We start from the raw sequence: 17792 nt of genomic DNA on the forward strand, positions 1-17792 counted from the left end.
ATGCCCATGAGTATAATTGCTGGGTCATATAGTAGCTGGCTGTTTAGTTTTTCAATAAACTGCCAGACTGCTCTCCAGAGTAGCTGTACCGTTTTACATTTCCACTGGCAATATATATATGAATGATGTAATTTTTCTGCATCCTTGCCAGTGTTTGGCCTTACCACTACTTTTTATTTTAGACATTCTGATAGGTGTATAGTGGTATGTCACTGTGATTTTTAATTTGTATTTCTCTAATGGCTAGTGGTGTTGAACATCTTTTCATGTGTTTGTTTTCCATCTGTATATCCTCTTCAATGAAATATCTGTTCATGTATTTTGCCCATTTTCTAATTGATTGTGGTTTTTTACTGTTGAGTTTTAAGAATTCTTTATGTGTTCTAAGTACTGACATCTGGTTTATAAATACTTTCTATCCCTCTATGGCCTGTGTTTTCATCCTCTTAACAGGGTCTTTTGCAGAGCAAAAGTTTATAGTTGTGATAAAGTCAAGTTTATCCACTTTTCCTTTTATGGATCATGCTTTAGGTCCAAGAAGTCTTTGCATGGCCCTAAGACTTTTTCCTGTTTCCCCCTAAGTTTTGAAACTCTGGTCATGGTTTTTTTTTGTTTGGTTTTGGCTTAGTTGTTTTTGTTGTATGTGTACGTGTGTGTTTACCTACAAATGCCCCATTGCTCCAGCACCATTTGTTCAAAAAGCTATGTTTCCTGTATTTAATTGCTTTTACACTTTTGTCAAAATCAGTTGAGCATCCTTGGGTGGACCGATTTCTGGGTTCTTTTCCGTTAATCTGTGTGTCATTCCCTCCACACGTATTCTTGGCTGTTGTAACTATACAATGTCTTGAAATCAGGTAGTCTGATTCCTCTTACTTTATTCTTCCTCCTTCCAAAGTTGTTTTAGTTATTTCAAAATGTATTCATTACTTGCTTTTTCATATAAATTTAAGAATAGTCTATATCTGAAAAAATATTGATGGAATTTTGAGAAAAATTGCATTAAACCTATATATCAATTTGGGAAAACTTGACATATTTGCTATACTGGGTCTTCCAGTCCATAAACATGGTACATCTTACCATTTAGATATTCTTTGAATTCCTTTATCAGCATTTTGTAGTTTCCAGCATATAAATCTACATGTACTTTCTTAGATTTATTTCTAAGTTTTCTCTTTCCTGAGTGAATATAAATAGTATTGTATTTTTAATTTCTGTGTCCATATGTTCATTGAAAATATATAGAAATGCCACTGATTTTTGTACATTTATGTTGCATCCTGCAAGATACCTTGCTGAATGCACTTATTAGTGCTAAGAGTTTGGGTTTTTTGGTTTTTTTTTTTTTGTAGATTCCTTAGACAATCTTATCATCTGCAAATACGGACAGTTCTATTTTCTTCCTTTCTGATGAATATGCATCAGAATTAAATTCCCTTGTTTTGCCTTTTTTGCACTGAATAAGACTTTCAATGCTGTGTTGAACAAGAGCGGCAGGAGCAGACATCTTTCCCTTTTTTCTGATCTTGGGGGAAACATTCAGTCTTTCACTGCTAAGTGTGCCGTCAGTTGTAGGGTTTTTTGTAGACGATCTTTATCAAGTTGAGGGAGTTTTTCTTTATTCCTGTTTTCTGAGAGTTTTTAATATGAAGGGTGTTGACTCTTGTCAAAGCTTTTTTTTTTTTTGGCAATGATTTACATAATCATGTGATTTTTCTTCTTTTTAGCCTGTTAATGTGGTAGATTGCAGTGATTGATTTTTTTGGGATTGATTGTTGAATGTTGACTAACCTTGCACAACTGAAACAAATACCATTTGGTTGTGCTGTATAATTCTTTTTATACATTGTTGTATTTGGTTTGCTAGTATTTTGTGGACAATTTTTGCATCGAAGTTTATGAGATATATTGGTCTATAGTGTTTTTTTTTTTTTTGTCCTTCTTTGGTTTTTCGGGTATTGCTAGCTTCTAAAATGAATTGGATAGTTTGTCCTTTTCTGTTTTCTGGAAGGTATTGTGTAGATTGTCTTCATTCTTCTTTAAATGTGTGGTAGAATTCTCTGTGAAATCATCTGGAAATTTCTGTGGGGGAGTTTTAAAACTACAACTTCAATTATCTCCATAGTTATAGAGCTATTCAAATTATCTATTTCATATTGGGTGAGTTGCAGTAGTTTGTGTTTTTCAAGGAATTAGTTCCCTTTTATCTAAATTGTCAAATTTGTGTGTGTAGAGTTATTTGTGATATTCACTCAGTCATTCTTTTTATGTTTACATGATCTATAGTGAGGTCCTTTTTGTCATTCCTGATGTTGGTAATTTTTATCTTATCTCTCATTTGTCAGTCTTGCTAGGAGGTTGTTAATTTTATTACTTTTTCCAAAGAATCAGCTCTTTGTTTTATTGTTTAAATTGTTTTTATGTTTTCAATTTCATTTATTTCTGCTCTTATCTTTATTATTTCCTTCCTTCTGCTTGCTTTATTTGGTTCTTTTCCTGTGTGTTCTCAGTGGGGGCTTAAATAATTGATTTGAGATTGTTTTCCTCTTTTTTACTGTATGAATTTAGTGCTAAACTTAGTGCTAAACTTTTCCCTCTCAGTGTAACTTTAGCTGTAGCCTCCAAAGTTGACCTATGTTCATAGATCTATGTTCATATGTTCATAGTGAACATATGATCTGTGTCCACTTTCATTCAGTTCAACATATTTTTTAAAATTTCTCTTGAGACTTCTTCAACCCATGGATTACTTTGAACTATGTTGTATTCCTGTTATCTTTCTGATTTCTAATTTAATTCCATTGTGGATGGAGAACACACTCTGTATGATCCCAGTTCTTAAAAAAAATTTTTTAAGGCCTGGTATGCGGTCTGTCTTGGTATATGTTCTGTGGGCACTTTAAAAGAATGTGTATTCTGCTGTTGTTGGGTGCAGTGGTTTATAAATGTTAATTAGAACCTGTTAGTCAGTGGTGCTGGTGTGTTCTTCTATATCTTTGCTGATTTTCTGTCTAGTTATTCTATCAAGTGTTCAGAGAAAGGTACTGTAGTCTCCAACTTACCTAATTGTGGGCTTACCTATTTCTTCCTTAAGTTTAATCAGTTTTTGCCTCATGGTTTTCAGCTCCATTGTTTATTGCATATCCATTTATGATTTCTATATATTCTTGATGAACTGACCCTTTTTATCACTTTATAATGTAATTGTTTCTGATAATATTTTTTTTGCTCTGAAGTTTACTTTATAAGATATTACTCTAGCCACTCCCACTTTCCTTTGATTAACTTTGCATGATTTATCTTTCCATCCTTTTACTTTTAACCTGCCTTTATTGTTATATTTAAAGTGAGTTTATTGATATTTGGCAAATCTCATACAGTTATGTTAAGTTTAAAAATAAAATAAAATTAAAAAAAATAAAAAATAAAAAATAAAGTGAGTTTAAGGACTCCCGTAGTGGGCCAGTGGCTAAGACTCTGTGCTCTCATGGCAGGGGGACTGGGTTCAATCCCTGGTCAAGGAATTAGATCTCACATACCACAACTAAGGGTTTGTATGCCGCAACTAAAGACCCTACAGGCTACAACAAAGATGAAAGATATTGTGTGCTGCAACTAAGACTCAGTGCAGGAAAATAAATATTTTAAAAAATAGTAAAGTGAGTTTGTTATAGACAGCATATAATTGGATTATCGGATGGAGAAGGCAGTGGCACCCCACTCCAGTACTCTTGCCTGGAAAATCCCATGGACAGAGGAGCCTGGTGGGCTACAGTCTATAGGATCACAAAAAGTTGAACACGACTGAGCATACAGCACACAATTACTGACATATTAAGGCTTAAGTCTGACCCTTTATTTTATTTGTGTTTGTTCTCTCTGTTTATTATTTGTCTGTTTCCTTTTTCTTGTCTTTCTGTGCTCAACATCATTAGTCATCAGGGAAATGTAAATTAAAACCACAATGAAATATTCTTATACCGTCACCGGAATGGCTAAAATTAAGAAGACTAAAGACAGTAAGTGTTGGCAAGGTTGTAACCAGAACTCTCACATGTTGCTTGTGATAGTGTAAAATGGCATAAACACTTGTGATAAAGGTCTGGCATTTTTCGTGAAATAAATATACACCCATCCTATGACCCAGTTATATTCCTAAGAATTTACCCATGATAAATGAAAACATTTATACCACAAAAAGATTTGTACAGCAAAGCCCATGGCAACTTTATTTATAATATTCCCAAATTGGGAACAGCCCAGGTATCTACCAGTAACAGAACTGATACAGTGTGATATATTCATACAATGAAATACTGCTCAGCAGTAAAAATGGACAAGATGTCCAAGGATGATGGGGCCACTAACCAAGAGAAGGAACCACGGTGGTATGATCTCTCTTGGCTCCAGCCCCACTCCTAGACAAGAAAGTAGCCCCTCAGAGAGTGTGTGGCCAGATTCTATATGCAATTTGTGAAGCTAAGGGAGTACAGGCGCTTAAGCATTAACTATCAACTAATCCTTATGTAGCTGATTTGTTGTTGTTCAGTCACTAAGTCATGTCCAACTCTTTGAGACTCCATGAACTGCAGCATGCCTGGCTCCTCTGTCCTCCACTATCTCCTGGAGTTTGCTCAGATTCATGTCCATCGAGTCAGTGATGGTATCTAACCATCTTATCCTCTGCCACCTCCTCCTGCTGCCTTCACTCTTTCCCAGCATCAGGGTCTTTTCCAGTGAATCGGCTCTTTGCATCAGGTGGCCAAAATGCTGAACCTTCAGCTTTAACATTGGCCTTTCCAATGAATATTCAGGGTTGATTTTCTTTAGGATTGACTGGTTTGCTCTCCTGGCAATCCAAGGGACTCTCAATAGTCCAGCACCACAATTCAAAAGCATCAGTTCTTTGTTTCTCAGTCTTCTTTATGGTCCAACTCTCACAACTGTTCATGACTACTGGAAAAACCAGAACTTTGACTATATGGAGCTAATCTAAAATTAATTTTTGTGTATAGGACTAGTCCACAGAGGTTGGAAAGGAGGAAGTGAGAATTGGAGCTGGGACAGGGAATAACAACCAAAATCAGGCTCTGGGCCAAGAAATTAAGAAAGAGACCAGATAGCATGGACAGACATATACAATGGTAGGTTTCAGAACAGATTACAAAAGTCATTGTGAGTCATCAATGGAAGTGCTGTTGTTTAAAAGCAAACAAAACATTTAGATAGCTCCAGGCTATCAGAAGTTGGATTACTTAAGGCCCTGTCCCAGAGTAGCTGTAGTCAATAAACAAATATGTGATGGGGAAAGTAACTCAAATGACCTGGTTCCTATAAAAGATGAACTCAGTGCTTTAGCCTGAGAAAGGTCCTGGTATGAATTGGAAGGATCTAGGCTGGGAAGTTGGGGATCTGAGTTCATGTCCTGTGTTTATCACTGTTGATTTGAGAATATGAGCTCCTTTGTGGTAGGTAATGTATAGTTTGATGCCTGGATCCCACCTAGCCTAGTACCTGGTGCCAAGTAAGTTCTTAGGCTGTCAATATTTGTAGAATGAATGAATGACTCATTAATTGAATGAATAACTAACTGTATGTCCTTTAACAGTGACCTTTACTAGCAGTCTTGACCATAAAGGGAAACACTGGGTCTCAGTTCAGTTCAATCACTCATTTGTGTCCAACTTATTGAGACCCCATGGACTGCAGCATGTAAAGCTTCCCTGTCCATCACAAACTCCCATAGTTTGCTCAAACTCATGTCCATCAGTCAGTGATGCCATTCAACCATCTCATCCTCTGTCGTCCCCTTCTCCTGCCTTCAATCTTTCCCAGCATCAGGGTCCTTTCCAATGAGTTATTCTTCCAATCAAGTGGCCAAATATTGGAGTTTCAGCTTCAGCATCAGTCCTTCCAATGAATAGTCAGGACTGATTTCCTTTAGGATTGACTGGTTTAATCTCCTTGCAGTCCAAGAGGCTCTCAAGAGTCTTCTCCAACACCACAGTTCAAAAGCATCAATTCTTTGGCACACAGCCTTCTTTATGGTTTAACTCTCACATCTATACATGACTACTGGAAAAACCATAGCTTTGAGTAGATGGACATTTGTTGGCAAAGTAATGGCTCTGCTTTTTAATATACTGTCTAGATGGGTCATAGCTTTTCTTCCAAGGAGCTGCTGCTGCTGCTGCTAAGTTGCTTCAGTCGTGTCCGACTCTGTGTGACCCCAGAGACGGCAGCCCAGCAGGCTCCCCCATCCCTGGGATTCTCCAGGCAAGAACACTGGAGTGGGTTGCCATTTCCTTCTCCAATGCATGAAAGTGAAGAGTTAAAGTGAAGTCGCTCAGTCGTGTCCGACTCTTAGTGACCCCATGGACTGCAGCCTAGCAGGCTCCTCCATCCATGGGATTTTCCAGGCAAGAGTACTGGAGTGGGGTGCCATTGCCTTCTCCCTTCCAAGGAGCAAGCATCTTTTAATTTCATGGCTGCAGTCACCATCTGCAGTGATATGATTTCCATTGTTTCCCCATCTATTTGCCATGAAGTTATGGGACCGGATGCCATGATCTTAGTTTTCTGAATGTTGAGTTTTAAGCCAACTTTTTCATCCTCCTCTTTCACTTTATCAAGAGGCTCTTTAGTTTTTCTTCACTTTCTGCCATAAAGGTTGTGTCATCTGCATATCTGAGGCTACTGACATTTCTCCAAGCAATCTTGACTCCAGTTTGGGCTTCATCCAGCCCAGTATTTTGCATGATGTCCTCTGCATAGAAGTTAAATAAGCAGGGTGACAATATACAGCCTTGACGTACTCCTTTCCCAATTTGGAACCAGTCCATTGTCCATGTCCAGTTCTAACTGGTGCTTCTTGACCTGCATACAGATTTCTAAAGAGGCAGGTCAGGTGGTCTGATATTCCCTTCTCTTGAAGAAGTTTCCACATTTGTCATGATCCACAGAGTCAAAAGCTTTGGTGTAGTCAATAAAGCAGAAGTAGATGTTTTTCTGGAACTCTCTTGCTTTTTCAATGATCCAACAGATGCTGGCAATTTGATCTCTTGTTCCTCTGTCTTTGCTAAATCCAGCTTGAATATCTGGAAGTTCACAGTTCACATACTGTTGAAGCCTGGCTTGGAGAATTTTGAGCATTACTTTGCTAGTGTGTGAGATGAGTGCAAATGTGCAGTAGTTTGAACATTCTTTGGCATTGCCTTTCTTCTGGAATGGAATGAAAACTGACATTTTAGGGAGGAGGGAGGAGGGTTCAGGGTGGGGAACACATGTATACCTGTGGCGGATTCATTTTGATATTTGGCAAAACTAATACAATTATGTAAAGTTTAAAAATAAAATAAAATAAAAAAAAATAAAAACAACAACATCAACAACAAAAAAAAGAAAACTGACATTTTCCAGTCCTGTGGCTACTCCTGAGTTTTCCAACTTTGCTGGCATATTGAGTGCAGCAATTTAACAGCATCATCTTTTAGGATTTGAAATAGCTCAACTGGAATTCCATCACCTCCACTAGCTTTATTCGTAGTGATGCTTCCTAAGGCCCACTTGACTTCACACTCCAGGATATCTGGCTCTAGTAAGTGATCACACCATCATGGTTATCTGGGTCATTAAGATCTTTTTTGTATAGTTCTTCTGTGCATTCTTGCCACCTTTTCTTAATATCTTCTGCTTCTGTTAAGTCCATACCGTTTCTGTCCTTTAGTGTCTAGGAATCTCCAGTGGAGGCTTGGGTCAACACTGGCGTGCTACAGGATCAGGGGCAGAAGCACAAGTCCTTTTGAAGGAGGTCAGGATTATCTTCATTACCCCTACCATAATTTGGCCTCAGGACAAACAATAGGAAGGGGACACAACCCCGCCCATCAGCAAATTGGATTAAAGATTTACTGAGCATGGCCCTTTTCATTATAGGGGACTGGAATGAAAAAGTAGGAAGTCAAGAAATACCTGGAGTAACAGGCAAATTTGGCCTTGGAGTACAGAATGAAACAGGGCAAAGGCTAATAGAATTTTGCCAAGAGAATGCACTGGTCATAGCAAACACCCTCTTCCAACAACACAAGAGAAGACTCTACACGTGGGCATCACCAGATGGTCAATAGCGATATCAGATTGATTATATTCTTTGCAGCCAAAGATGGAGAAGCTCTATACAGTTAGCAAAAACAAGACCAGGAGCTGACTGTGGCTCAGATCATGAACTCCTTATTGCCAAATTCAGACTTAAATTGAAGAAAGTAGGGAAAAGCACTAGACCATTCAGGTATGACCTAAATCAAATCCCTTACGATAATGCAGTGGAAGTGAGAAATAGATTCAAGGGATTAGACCTTATAGACAGAGTGCCTGAAGAACTATCCAATGGAGGTTCACATTGTACAGAAGACAGGGATCAAGAGCACCCCCAAGAAAAAGAAATGCAAAAAAGCAAAATGGCTGTCTGGGGAGGCCTTACAAATAGCTGAGAAAAGAAGAGAAGCAAAGGAGAAAAGGAAAGATATACCCATCTGAATGCAGAGTTTCAAAGAATAGCAAGGAGAGATAAGAAAGCCTTCGTCAGTGATGAGTGCAAAGAAATAGAGGAAAACAATAGAATGGGAAAGACTAGAGATCTCTTCAAGAAAATTAGAGATACCAAGGGAACATCTCATGCAAAGATGAGCACAATAAAGGACAGTAATTATATGGATCTAACAGAAGCTGAAGAGAGTAAGAAGAGGTGGCAAGAATACACAGAAGAATTATACAAAAAAGATCTTCACAACCCAAATAACCACGATGGCATGATCACTCACCTGGAGCCAGACATCCTGTCATACAAGGTCAAGTGGGCCTTAGGAAGCATCACTACGAACAAAGCTAGTGGAGGTGGTGGAATTCCAGTTGAGCTATTTCAAATCCTAAAAGATGATGCTGTGAAAGTGCTGCACTCAATATGCCAGCAAATTTGGAAAACTCAGCAGTGGCCACAGGACTGGAAAAGGTCAGTTTTCATTCCATTCCCAAAGAAAGGCAGTGCCAAATAATGCTCATACCACTGGACAATTGCACGCATCTGACACACTAATAAATAATGCTCAAAATTCTCCAAGCCAGACTTCAACAGTATGTGAATCGTGAACTTCCAGATGTTCAAGCTGTATTTAGAAAAGGCAGAGGAACCAGAGATCAAATTGCCAACATCTGATGGATCATCGTCATCGAAAGAGTTCCAGAAAAACATCTGTTCCTGTTTTATTGACTATGCCAAGTCCTTGACTATGTGGATTACAATACACTGTGGAAAATTATGAAAGAGATGGGAATACCAGACCACCTGACCTGCCTTCCTAGAAATCTGTAAGCAGGTCAGGAAGCAACAGTTAGAAAGGAACATGGAACAACAGACTGGTTCCAAATTGGGAAAGGAGTACATCAAGGCTGTAAATTGTCACCCTGCTTATTTAACTTATATGCAGAGTACATCATGTGAAATGCTGGGCTAGATGAAGCACAAGCTGCAATCAAGATTGTTGGGAGAAATATCAATAGTCTCAAATATGCAGATGACACAACCCTTATGGCAGAAAGTGAATAAGAACTAAAGAGCTTCTTGATCAAAGTGAAAGAGTAGAGTGAAAAGGTTGGCTTAAAGCTCAACATTCAGAAAACTAAGATCATGGCATCCAGTCCCATCACTTCATGGCAAATAGATGGGGAAACAATGGAAACAGTGACAGACTTTATTTTCTTGGGCTCCAAAACCACTGCAGATGGTGACTGTAGCCATGAAATTAAGAGATGCTTACTCCTTGAAAGAAAAGTTATGGCCAAGCTAGACAGCATATTAAAAAGCAGAGACATTGCTTTGCCGACAAAGATCCATCTAGTCAAAGCTATGGTTTTTCAAGTAGTCATGTACGGATGTGAGAGTTGGACTGTAAAGAAGGCTGAGTGCCGAAGAATTGATGGTTTTGAACTGTGGTATTGGAGAATACTCTTGAGAGTCCCTTGGACTGCAAGGAGACCCAACCAGTCCATCCTAAAGGAAATCAGTCTTGAATATTCATTGGAAGGACTGATGCTGAATCTGAAACTCCAATACTCTGGCCACCTGATGCGAACAGCTGTCTCATTTGCAAAGACCCTGATGCTAGGAAAGATTGAAGGTGGGAGGAGAAGGGGACGACAGAGGATGAGATGGTTGGATGGCATCACAGACTCAATGGATACGAGTTTGAGTAAAGTCCAGGAGTTGGTGATGGACAGCGAGGCCTGACATGCTGCAGTCCAAGGGGTCACAAAGAGTCAGACACGATGGAGTGACTGAAATGAACTGAACTGATGTAACTTATTATGGATTCCCATAATATTTGACCATAGTATATAAAACTCACAATGTGTATTTTTTAATCTAAAATATTGTTCCAAGAATGTTGTCAACAATTTCAGTTGCTATGGAAAAGTTTCTCTAAATGGATATTAATAAGGTGAAAAAAAAATGTTTAAACATGTGACTCAACAAAGTTTATCTAATTTTAGGCCTTATTTTCAATTAAACAAAATTATTTGAAAATGTTGATGACAATGCATAATTACTGATTCTTTGAAGTGAATGGAAGAAAAATTTTTATGAATTATGTTATCATCCATGAGCTGTATATTTCTTTTTATTGAATATTACTGTCTACCAAAAGGACACCATTAAATTCAGTCATCTTTGACTTTTTTATCAACATTCAATCATTGCTCAAAAATCCATAAGTTTTGAGCAAAAGAATCCTGACATTTCTATTGATGTTCTGGAATAAGCTTACAATGATGATAGAAATTAGATGGGTGATTGCCTGGAGTGGAATGGAGAGAAAATTGACTGTAAATGGGCATATGGCAACTTTCTGGGGTAATGGGTATATTCTCTATTCATGAGTGATTGGGGTGGTTGCATAATATATTTGTCAAAGCTCCTCAAACCATACCTTTAAAATGTGTGCATTTTATTTTATGTAAAAAAAAAAAATGCCTTGATATAGTTAAGAAGACTCTGTATCTGAATAAGTAACTGATTTAGTGTGATGTATAACTTTGAAATATTTAGACTTACAGTATGTGAGTCCCACTGTGTTTTTGGCCTGGACTCCAGGGATATTGCCTTGGTTTCCAGTGAGAGTACCTGGGCAGATGGTGGTGCTGTTACTGAGATGAGGAAAGCACAGGAGGGTTAGGTTTGGTGGGGGTAGGGTTGCGTACAACTGGTACTGGCCACGCCCATCACGAAAAGCACTGCTGCTCTGAGCCCCTTTGCTGTCCTAGCTGGCTGGACTTTCCTCTGGGACCCTCAGACCCTTCCACTCTCCAGCATCTAAAGAGTTAATACCTGGCACAGGATGGCCTTCAAGATACTGATCCCAAACCTTGGGGACCTGTGGGGGCTTGTGCCATAAATATTTCAGTATCACTGCTCTTGGGATTGGGCAAGGAAGCATGTACATCAGAGTTCATTTTGGGACTATAAAGTTAGAGATGACTATAAGATATCCAGTGTAAAGGAGTTCACTGGTGGCCTAGTGGTTAATGATATGCCTTCCAACGTAGAGGACTTGGATTTGATTCCTGGTCGAAGAACTGGGATCCCACATGCCGCAGGGAACTAAGCCCTTGTGCCACAACGAGAGAGACCGTGGGCCACAACTAGGGGGAAGCCTGAGTGCTACAGCTAAGATCTGACACAGCCAAATATAAATTAAAAAAAAATGTCCAAGTGGAAATATCAGCACAATATTATGTAAATGGATAGAAGTTGAGAACAGAGTTCTGGGCTGGAGATGGAAATTGTTGGCAACAGACTTGAGTCCAAACTCCCTTGTGTTTATCATCCAGCTCTCACCTATCTTTCCAGGTCCACCTCCCAGCCAGGACCCCTGTCACCGTACTGCTTCCTGATCCCTCTGTGTTCTAGGACATTCTATTCCTGGACCCCTGCCTGGAATACTCTAGCTCGTCTTCTCCACTGGCCACCCTCCTCCTCATCCCTCAGGGCTCAGCTGACATGTCTCCTCCTCCGGAAGCCTTCTGCTCCTTGTCTACCCTCCATGGCCCTCCATGTAGAGAAGAGCACACTGCCTTTTATACTTCTGTTTAGATCCCTGCCTTCTGTACTAGGAAGTCAGCTCCTCCAGGTCAGGATGGGGTCTGGTGGCTCTCTGGGCCCAGAAGATGTGATGAAATCTTCCAGTAAATATTGAAGGAATGGATGGTAACACAGAGTCCCAGTTGTCGGCACCACAGCCGTACTCGCACTGTGAAACCTCTGCACATGTTGAACCACACATTTAGACAAACAGAACTTGCTCTTTTTTAAAGAACAGGATCTTTAAAGGCAAAGACCACTGTTTCCACATCACACCTCACTCTCTCACAGACTGAGAGTGAAGTCGCTCAGTCGTGTCTGACTCTTCGCAACCCCATGGACTGCAGCCTACCAGGCTCTTCCGCCCATGGGATTTTCCAGGCAAGAGTACTGGAGTTGCCATTTCCTTCTCCAGGGGATCTTCTCAACCCAGGGATCGAACCCAGGTCTCCCGCATAGTAGGCAGATGCTTTACCGTCTGAGCCACCAGGGAAGTCCCACAGACTGAGAAGGAGCCCACAAATGAAAAGAATGGAAGAGCCTCGTCAGATGAAATTGACGCTCAGCCTGGACTCTGATGAACTGAGTGACCTTGGGGTGAGTTACCTAACCTCTCTGAGCCTCAGGTTTCTCAGTTGTTAAGAATGGAGATATCAATACCTACCTCATAAAGTGGATGTGAGGACTGAATGAAATAGTTTATATAAAAGCATTTGGTGGTTACCAGAGGCTGGGAGCAGGGGGCCTGGTAATTATTATTAGTGGGTACAGAGGTTTAGTTTGGGATGATGGAAATGTTTTGGAAATGGATCGAGGTGATGGTTGTGCCACTGTGTAAATACAATAATGCCACTGAACTGTATACTTTTAAAAATGGTTAAAATGGTACATATTATATTATATATATATAATAAAAATAAACAAATAAATGATATCCTGAGTAAAAGAGGTCAGACACACACACAAAGCAGGTCCCTCGTACCTAGTAGATGACCTGTGTGTCTGAGTTTCTTTCTTCCCTGCTTCTGGATCTCTCTGCACCTGGGTTCCGGGCCTTGGCCAAGAGGCAGGATGAAGGAGTGCAAAACCGGTGTCGAGGGAGGAAGTGATTAAATGTTGAACGAGGATCTGGTGGTTGTGGGGTCAAAGCCAGGATGGCTCACCGGGAAGGCCAGGCATGAGGAGGTGGGCTGCCTCCCTGCCTGGAAGGAAGAGGATGTCCGGAGGTCAGGGATGACACTAGTGTTTGTGGCCATGGGAGAGAAGTGAGATGGCTAAATTAAGGAGGACAGCTGGGTGGGAACCTCAGGATGTCCATACTGGCCTCTGTGGCAAGAATAAATGCTTTTCTAAGTAAATACATACATGAACAAAAGAGTACAGTTTTTTTTTTTTTTTTTTTTTTTAAGTCTCCAAATCCACCTTCTTGCTCCACTCTACCAAGGACAAGGGCAGCATAATACGCTGAGAAAGGAACAAAGAGATTTCTAGATTCTGGCTGCTATGGGGAAATTACAAATGAGGTCTGACGCTATCTTTGTTTCTTTTTCATTATGAAAAATACCTTGCCTGACATGGGCACCTTGCCACCATTGGGAGAACCGTGAGAATCCAGTTTGTTCCCAAAACACTGTCACAGGGAGGTGAGGTCACAAAGGATCACAGTTTTTCCCCAGGGCAGCCCAAACCAAAAATAAGTAAATAAAAAAATGGTAAATAAATAATGTCCCCAGAAACACTGAAATAGGAATCAGAGCACATGGTTTCTGGCCCGATGCTTTCACATCCTAGCTGGCTACCTGGGCGAGTCATTTCTCCTTTCTGTACTTCAGCTGTAGTGCACTTCTACCTTTAATATTCTATGAGTCTAGGATATACTTAAAAATTTTTTTAATTTATTTGATTGTGCTGGGTTTTTTAGTTGTAGCATGTAGGATCTAGTTTCCTGTGCAGGGAAGTATGGACCAGAAATGGATCAGACTGCTCTGAGCTTGCAGTCTAAGGGATAGAAAGGATGATGTGGCGGCAAGGCAAAAGGGTAAATAAACGATCATACCAGCGGGGCTATGAGCCTGGGGACTGAGTGTAGGCAGTGTGGTAGAGATGCAGAGTGGGCAAGTCTCACATAGCTTGCAGAGGCCAGGTAGCACTTCCAGATGAAGAATCCACTTAAGGGACAAGCAGAAGGTCACCAGGCAGATAAAGGGGGAAACAGCAGAATAGCAAATGCACAAGTGTATGACCCATCATTCCAATCCCAGGAGATGAGTGTTCTGCCTTATAGTTCTTCATGAAAAGACATCCCAGAGTTTTGGAAATGATTAGATCAGAGAGTCTCAAATCTGAGTCTGTGGACCCGCTTGAGCCCAGTAGATGTATTTTTAGTAGCCTGAGATGTTCTCTGAGATCTTCTAAATGTTATATTTCATTTTGGCAATGATCCAGACAAATTAAAACCAATGTGTTCTGAATTGGCTGAAAGACCCCCACCTGCCTTGCCATTTTGGCATTCACTTTATGTTTGTGATCGCTCGAGTACCCAATCATGCTACTTGAATTGTAGCCTGACCAGGAAAATAGGGAGGTGGACTTACTGTAAATGATGTTTCTGTGCAAAGTGAAAGTCACATGGGCTCTTGGTGTGCTGTCAAGATGAAGAGTTTCCAGGAGTTTGACCAGGGAAGCATGGTGGTAGATGACATAGTAACACAGTGCAATGGGTGCCAGGCTCCAAAGAACTCTGCCACAGTCAGGTTTCAAATAGCAGTTTAATTTCAGCCAAACAACATCTTCAGTCACATTAAATTGAAGTGTATATTTGAATTTTGTAGGTTTTATAGTTTTATTTTCTACATGTCTTTGTTTAGAGTTGTAGAAGAGCCATAAGCATAGGCATATATACTGTGTTGTGCTTATAAATATGTATTTATAATGGTATTAAAATTAAAATAATTTAAGTCAACTTTGGGGTGTGTCTGTGAGAATTTTAAACAGAGGCCCACCTATTCATTACTTGAATTTGAGAAACATTCTGGTAGCTCCTTAGTGTACATTCTCATCCACCTAAGTCAGAATGATGTCCAAGAAGATGAACCAACAACCTATTATCGTGTAGTTCCAAGAAAAGGTGTGGAGGGCCTCTAGGAGACAACTGCGTCTTCCAGGGTTAGGCACATTTGACATTTCCTTTACCATTTTCTGCTGCCCTTGATACGTATACCTTCTGCTGCAGCCATGCTTCTGAGGTTGATACCTTGGTGGTGACTACTGAGTAATTTGGGTAAAGTCTTTAACTTCTCCAAGCTTCAGATCAGTTCAGTTCAGTTCAGTCGCTCAGTCGTGTCCGACTCTTTGCGACCCCATGAATCGCAGCATGCCAGGCCTCCCTGTCCACCACCAACTCCCGGAGTTCACTGAGACTCACGTCCATCGAGTCAGTGATGCCATCCAGCCATCTCATCCTCTGTCGTCCCCTTCTCCTCCTGCCCCCAATCCCTCCCAGCCATCAGTCTTTTCCAATGAGTCAACTCTTTGCATGAGGTGGCCAAAGTACTGGAGTTTCAGGTTTAGCATCATTCCTTCCGAAGAAATCCCAGGGCTGATCTCCTTCAGAATGGACCGGTGGATCTCCTTGCAGTCCAAGGGACTCTCAGGAGTCTTCTCCAACACCACAGTGGTCATGTATGGATGTGAGAGTTGTACTGTGAAGAAAGCTGAGCTCCAAGCTTCAGGTCAGGCTAATAAAACTTTATCCCTCAGGGCTGTTGTGAGGATTAACTGGGCAGGTGCTTGGAATACAGTAACAGTTATTCTAATAGCTACCATTAATGCTAAACACATTTCCTACTTTATCTCATCTAATCTTGCCAACCAGTCTACATGGAGTTGTTTTTTTTTTTAATATATATTTATTTGGCTGCCCTGGGTCTTAGTTGTGGCTTCTGAGATCTTCAATTTTCATTGCAACATGTGGGAAATTTAGTTGCAACATGTAGGATCTAGTTCCCTGACCAGAGATTGAACCCAGGCACTCTGCATTGGGAACATGGAGTCTTAGCCACTGGACCACCAGGGAAGTCCTTGCATAGACATAGTTTATCTCAATCTTACAGGTCAAGAAACAGGCTCACGGAGGTGAAGGGAATTTGCTCAAACAGCAGAACTGGGGTTCAAAGTTAACTCTCAGACATGCAGATTGCCTTAGTTTATGACCATTGCCCCAAATATGCAAACCCTGCCAACTCCACCTATGTTAATCCTGCCTGCTGGTTGAAAAATTCTTACTGGAGTTAAATTCTCCTCCTGTATGCTCATACCTTTAGCTTGGCCTCATGAATTGTAGGAATTTAATCTAGTTTTGTATTATACAAGGTCAGTTTACCCAGGACACACCCGTTGAGGGTGGGAGATGGGGACAGATTATCCAGAGTCTGGGAACAATCAAACATTCTCTGGCTCTGAGCCCTGACCTAGTGAAGTCACCTAGACCCAGAGCCCCTTCTCAGGAAACCCTCACCACTCCTTTCCCTTGGCTAGGTTCCCAGGGGCTCACTTGGTGTTTGTTATACTGAATGGAATTGAATGGAGCCAGGAGACTTGGGCTCCAGTCCCTGACCTGTGAATCTGGGCAAATCATTTAAACTCTCACATTTTGTGTAATGATGGTAGGGGTATGGGTGTGGGAAATGAGTGCTTGGGGAAGTCCTACCTAGCTTCAACATTCTATGATTTCTGAAGTTGTTTAGTTGCAGTATCAGCATAAGACCTGTGGCCAGGTTAAGTTTTTTGGTGTAAGGCATTTGCTACGATAACATTTATTGTAGTATATCTTCGTGGATCATTGAAAGAAGGAGAAAAAATGGATACTGAAAACAAAACTTAGCATAGTCTTATTTGCCTTCTAGGGAATGCCATATTCATCGGTAGAGAAAAGATTGTATATGTCTAGAAAAATACCATAACAGCCTTTGGGGATATAAAAGGTGAGGCTTTCTCCCTGGTCAGGGAGTTAAGATCACACTTGCCTCCCTGCTAAAACACCAAAGAAGAATAGAGAGAGGGGAAATATATGAAGTTTAAAGAGAGAAAAAGAACCTACAGAGAGATGTAGCCAGTAGAAAAGAATCTTCTGATACAGATGGCTAATAAACCTTTGTTCTCAGTCGCTCAGTCATGTCCAACTCTTTGCCACCCCATGGACTGTAACCCACCAGGGTCCTCTGTCCATGAAATTTTCCAGGCAAGAATACTTCAGTAGGTTGCCATTTCCTACTCCAAGTAAACGTTTGGGGAAGTGATATTTGACATTCAATTTCTTTCTTGTCTGTGATGTAATTGCTCCCCATCACCTGTAATTCTTTAGTAATAGCCATGTGTTAATACCACTTTGGGAGAAAAAAGGACAGGAAGGGGAGTGTTGGTGTCCAGCATGGGGCAAAGGGCATCAGGTATAGAACAGCAAGGACCAAAGGCAATGGTCAGAAGCAGGACACAGTAGAGCTGCTAAAACAGTCCAGAGCAACCTGGACTGATGGAGAAGAAGGTAAGACACCTTCCCAAACCCATGAAGATGTGGAAAAGGGATCTTCCACAGTATATGGCATGAAGAATTTCTGTAGTATATGGCATGAAGAATTGATTCATTTCACTTTTTATT

This window comes from Bubalus kerabau, chromosome 15, assembly GCF_029407905.1.
Source record: "Bubalus kerabau isolate K-KA32 ecotype Philippines breed swamp buffalo chromosome 15, PCC_UOA_SB_1v2, whole genome shotgun sequence".
NCBI classification, from domain to species: Eukaryota; Metazoa; Chordata; class Mammalia; order Artiodactyla; family Bovidae; genus Bubalus; species Bubalus kerabau.